The 6,086-nt window shown below is 36.3% G+C and overlaps 1 long non-coding RNA gene across 1 annotated transcript; it reads left to right on the top strand.

Moving 5' to 3' along the window:
- The first annotated feature begins 1,357 nt into the window (after positions 1 to 1,357).
- On the top strand, positions 1,358 to 5,468 carry LOC145790444 (uncharacterized). Its single transcript, XR_014329153.1, has 2 exons — positions 1,358 to 1,484; positions 5,209 to 5,468. It is a non-coding gene; the product is annotated as an uncharacterized LOC145790444 (long non-coding RNA).
- The last annotated feature ends 618 nt before the right edge of the window (positions 5,469 to 6,086 follow it).

The following is a 6,086-nucleotide window of genomic DNA, read 5'->3' as shown; positions in this document are numbered from 1 at the left end:
CATTTATCTCCTATCTCTTCCTTCAGCAGTTGCACAACTTGAGCTGCTTGAAAGGGCATTTATCTCCTATTTCTTCCTCCTGCAGTTGCACAACTTGAGCTACATCCGTCTCTATGATCACATCATTTAAACCTTGCTGCAGCACAACTGTTAATCCCTTGTAGACTGTCCATAATTCTGCTTCCAAACTGGTTCCTGGCTATAGTCTGCCATAGTATCCACAAACCCATGCTCCTCTTTCATCTCTAATCAGGCCTCCAAAGCCTCCATCTCCTCCTGATTTCCTACTGCCATCAGTGTTGAGCTTTAGTTGCCCTGCAGGTGGTAATATCCAAGAAATAAGTTGATAAGCTAGTCTAGGAACTGGTATAGAGTTGAAGAAAGATAGATGGATCTCCCGAGAATAATCTAAAATGTATTTGACACTCTCTTGGTAACCGGTGGGTTTTCCTTCAAACATAAACAAGTTCTTGTTTTTCCAGATTTTCCACAATGTTACAATAAAAACTAGATACCAAGAGAGGTTAGCATTAAAATGATTTTTATTTTTAGCATTACTCATGAGCCATTCCATCCAACTTTTCCTTCGTATATCAAGGTAACAATGTTTGTGAAAAAGAGTAAGCCAAACTTCTTTGGCCTTATAACAGTCTCTAAATAGATGCTGGTTGTCCTCAGTCATATTGCAATTGGGGCAGTAATCATCTTGAGTTAAGCCTCTATGCAGTCTCATTTGATTAGTAAGCAATTTGCCATGCCTCACAGTCCACAAGAAACCTTTAAGTTTATGAGGTAATATGAGTTTCCACAACCAATTCCAATCCTCATCATTATCATTCATGTGCAAAATAAACTCATAGGCAGAGGAGACAGTAAAAGCCCCATCTGGAGCCCTTTCCACATAGGGATATCCCTGTGGAGATTACTAGGAGGAACAGAGTTCAAGATTGTATTAGCCAAATTGTGAGAACCCAAATGTAAAAATTAAGTAAATAATTAAATAATAATAATATTACAATCTCAATATTTTGATGGTGACTCCTAAAGTGCCAATTAAATATTTGGAAGGTCTTTTAATTAATTTTAAAACCTAAAATAAATTTATGGTGAAAGTCTTTAATTTAGAGGCAAGATTTATTATTTAAAATAAAAATAAATAAATAAATAAATTTAAGTGACAAATTAGTAAGCATATTTTGATCTAATAATATTTTTATTTTAATGGAGATAAAAATTAAAATAATATAAAGAGATAATAAATTAGAGCCTTTTGGTTAGATATATATAAAACAAAGGATAATTATTTAGAGTTTTGTTTGGATATATATAGAGAGCAACCCTAGTTTTTCTAACAAAAACCCTAACCCTTATTATAATTGTTTTGCACAACACTTTCAACATGTAGTAGCAGCCACGGGAAGGGGAGAGAGAGAGAGAGAGAGAGATTGATTTCCAACACCCTTGTGTCTCAACAACTCTCTAAGGTATTAATCAATCTATTCTTGTTCTATTATAGATTATTGTTTACATAGTTATGGTGCTTGTGGGTGTTGAGAGTTGTTGGAAGAAAAGAAACGGTTTGGCTGATTGGGTTAATGTTTTGTGCATATTATTATCATACAAAATTTTAAAGCGAATTAAGGAGCTAAAGTCATTGGATAAGAATTCTGCACAGAATAACAAACTTTAAAAATCAAGAAACTATATCAAACGAATGAATTTTGAACTGAAATTTTTAGAGTAGATTAATTACATATTGAATTGCGTATCTGAATTTTCTCATAATTTTTGGGAGTCAAAATCCATATAAAATAATGCGTTCAAATCTGTCCAGAAAACTGATTTTAAACAGCAAATTCGGGAGTGTTGTTCTCTTTGGGTATAAATCTAAAAATTATTAAATCAGTGTCATTAGAACCAGTTACAAGTCTAGTTTCTTGCATTTTTGACCTTGCGTTGATTGCTCGTGTATACTAAGAGAACCGTCAATTTCTTTAAAGTGCTGCAGAAAACAACCTATTTAGATATAATAAATTGTAGATAATTATTTTGATAAGCAAATCAAGTGAAACCAACTGGGCTTGAAACTTAGGATATATTAGTTGATATCTGGAGGCTTTTGGAATTTTTCGAATAGCGTGGAGTGAGTTTTGTAATTTTCAAAGTTAGCGAATAGATTGGGAAAACTTGTTTAAAACTCTGTTTTATCTTAAAGTTATTTTTAGTTAAGTTTCGATCGGAACCCATGTCTTGGGTGATTTTAGACCTTGAAGAACATGAACTTAGGTAATATTTAAGAGTAACGGTGAGTTGGGTTGAGCCGTGTTAGTGCGCTTTAGTTTGGGGTTACTTAGTTCTTATTCTTTAGTATTTTTAAATTAGTAGTGACGTGTAGTTTTCATACTTGGTTTAGGGCACTAGTTGGACTTTCATACTTTATTCGAGGATTATATTATATTGTTTTCAGGTGAGTAGTTTCATGCTACGTATTTTTATAAATGTTCCCCTACCCTGAACTGTTGGAAAATTAAATTGTTGTTTTAAGACTAAACTGTTTTGATAAATTATTATATTATCAATGGAATCAAATTGTTTCTGAAACATTTGTGAACTTGGCATACTGTAAACTATTTGTTTTGGTCTCATGTTTATAATGATGAACTACCATGTTTTGCGAAATTGGTGTGTATTGATTATTGGGACCATGTGTGTATTTAGTCCAGGGAAATTATTCCACTGTGTGTGGTGACTCTAGCTAGTAGGGAACAGATCCGGGTTGGGCCGTGATGACTCTAGTGCTCAACGATTGTAAGGAAAAGACCTTAAAAAAAAATAGGTGACTTTCAATCGGATCGTCTTTGAGAAAAGGCCCAGGTGCCACCCTGAGGATAACTCTTAGTTCGGTATTGGATCCATCAGGGTTTATAGCCTTGAGAACTGTATGGCATATTATTTGTTTTTATTGGTACCCAAAAAATTATTGGTGTTCATGTTATAATCTGTTTTAAGTGAAAAATGTCATTTATCATGTTCTTGCGAGACATGAGTATTTTAAGTGTTGAACTGTGGAACATTCTTTTTGAAACTGATTATATTTACCAAACTGTATGCCAATTTAGTTTCTGTGATATATATATATATATATATATCTTATTTTGGAATTGAGCCATGTTTTCAAAACTGTATTTATTATCCTTGTTGCTACTCACTGAGCTATCAGCTGACTTAGTTTTTATCACTTCTAGGTGTTAGAAGGACTTAGGGTGGACTCATGGCGTAGCTGAGACTCGATTGCATGGACCTCTAGGACATACATTTATTATAGCGATCCCGGTTATCCCTTTACTGTTCTGTTGTATTCCGGACTCGCTTCCGTGAAGTTGGTAGTGGTATCTATCTTGTTGTGTCCTTTAATTCCACATGATTGAGTTTTAGGATGTTTTGAACAGGGTTGTTACAGGTTGGTTAGGCCTTGGTTTCAATTCCTTGTTGTTCAGTTTTTAGGCGTTCCGCTCGAGCGGGTCTTCTTGCGCTCGAGCGGGGATTGCACAAAACCAGTATTTCGTGTTCTTGCAAAATCTTCTGCAGATGTGATTTTTACGCTTGAGCGGGTTTGTTTACGCTCGAGCGGTGGCGCTCGAGCGGGTCTGTTGGCGCTCGAGCGGGTAGTACTTTCTGGGTGTAAGTTCTGGGAGGTGGAAATCTACGCTCGAGCGGACTGGTTTTCGCGCTCGAGCGGAAGTGCTTTATTTCTGTGTCTTGGCGCTCGAGCGGGCCTTATTGCACTCGAGCGTGTCCAGATTTTTGTTCTTGGCGCTCGAGCGTCGTGTTCTCCGCTCGAGCGGGTCATACGTATATGAGTTATCCGCTGGGTGATTTCAAATCACTTTTTGCTTTTCTTTCTCTCTCATACTTTTTCTAAAAACCATTTTTGAGAGCCTCTCTCTCTAGATACTCCCTTCTCTCTAGGGTTTGATCTAGTTAGAGTGTCATCTTTCTCTTCGGCTTTTGTAAAAGTTGTGTTGATCGTCGAGGGCGTCGTTTTGATCTGAAAATCTCGGTCTTTGGAGCACTTTGGTTTTGGTCTCTTCTCCATCCGAGCTCTAGCTTCGAGGTAGGGATATCCTACTCCTCTTTATGAGCTTTGTCTTTAAATTTTAGTATTTTGAGATGTTTGGGTTGGTTTAGTAATTTTGTGAAAATTTGGGACTTTTGTGTAAATTTACAAAGGTTGGGGTTTTAGCTATATAAAACCTAGATGCATGTTTGGCATGGGAAAAGTGAAATTAATGTTAAAACATTAATGAAAATGGAACCTAAGGGTTGTAATGTTAATTATGGAAAATGCCCTAATTACATTGGTTAATTAATTTGCATAATTAATTATGAGAAATGAGGAATTGATTTGGAAAGTTGTGGGATTAAAGGGTGTAGTTGGATTATTTATCACTCACCTAGTTGAAATGTTGATTATATATCCATTGTTGCATTTATTTTCTGTATAGAAATAGCTGTTTTGGGCTATCGGTGGAGGATAGTCTTGATTGTTGTAGACAATGCATGATGATTAGGAAAGACTGAAACTAATCACTGGAATGTGTCATTGAGTTTGACGATTGCACGAATATATTAAATTTTTGTGTTGTGTGATGATGTGTATAATTATTGTTTATATGCATTGTGTTGTGTTGAAGGAGATAGGGGATATACTCCACGGTTTAGGGAAAGATAGGGGATGGACCTCTAAACCAGATGTTATTGGGAGGAGATAGGGGATGGACTCCGTAGATAGAGCTCATATGCTTATCTAGTAATGTGTTGACAGAGCTCATATGCTTGTCATTAGAAGTGTGATAGTACTCATATGCATATCTGTGAAAGTAATGATATAGCTTGTATGCTTATCTGTTGGTATGTGATATAGCTAGTATGCTTATCTGTTATGAAATGGGAAGTGCTTGATATGAAGTACTGTCTCATCTGAGTTGTTTGGCCAGGTTCTGAGCCATGGTTATAAATTGAGAATTGAAAAGAATTGGAAAATGGACTGTAATATGGACTTGTATGTCATGAAACCGTAAAGTGTGATAAGGGAAAGTATCAGTGTTGGCCATCTATCAACTGCTAATCTTTTAGTCATTGTTCACATTTGGTTTAGTATGTTTCTACTGGGCTGTGGCTCACCCTATATGGGAATATCATTTTCAGGTACATGTAGCATGCCACCTCCAAGGACGTAGCTTGGGAGGCTAGAGGCAGGCGGGCTTTTGTCGTTTATTTCTTTGATGTATTACATATATATTCAAGCCAAGGGCTTAATGTGTAAATGAATTAGTACTCTTTTGTTGTAACCAAGTGTTAACTTGGAAAGTTGTAAGCCCGTAGGGCATTTGCTTTTGTTGTTAACATGTAATACTTTTGTAAGGAACTACTCTGATGAATAGAAGAATGTTTATCTTTATTACCAATGCATGTCTACATTGATGGGTTTAATGTGTTATTTTGAGGGCGTTACATTTATTTTGTTTTAGATTGTCATGTCCAGTTTGTGCATATTTCTTTTTATTTTTATTGAGGTTCGTTTAGGATTATTTTGATATGTGGACTGTTTATACCCCATAAGTTTGGATGGTTTTGATTATGGTTGATTTTGCCGTTTATAGTTGTGGCATGTCACTGGATTGAGTTTTGGTTATTTATTACTGGACTATTGTATAGTTATTCAATGTGTTTATGGATTCGTGTTTAGGCTTACGTGTGCCTTGGGCTAAGGCCTTGTGGGCCACGGCCGGTCATACCTGGGTTTGGGGTGTAACACAAATGGGGTGAGAATTTGTTATTCACAGTAGCCTCATCTCAATTACCATCCTTCCCTATCAGCTCTCTCACATTGTCACAAACTGTGACATTGCTTTGAGATGAAGGATTGGTACCTGAGACAGTCATCTCAAAGGAACATTTTCCACACCACTAATCTTTCCAGACATTGACAATGGTCCCATCACCCACTTTCCATTTCACAGCTCTCCTTAAAAAATTTCTGGTGGTCAAAATGCCTCTCCAAACATGGGATGCAATTCGCCCTT

Source organism: Camellia sinensis, chromosome 5 (assembly GCF_055761805.1).
Source record: "Camellia sinensis isolate YWXY chromosome 5, ASM5576180v1, whole genome shotgun sequence".
NCBI lineage: Eukaryota > Viridiplantae > Streptophyta > Magnoliopsida > Ericales > Theaceae > Camellia > Camellia sinensis.
The sequence above is the reverse complement of the archived record's forward strand: the minus strand, read 5'-3'. Positions and strand labels throughout refer to the sequence as shown.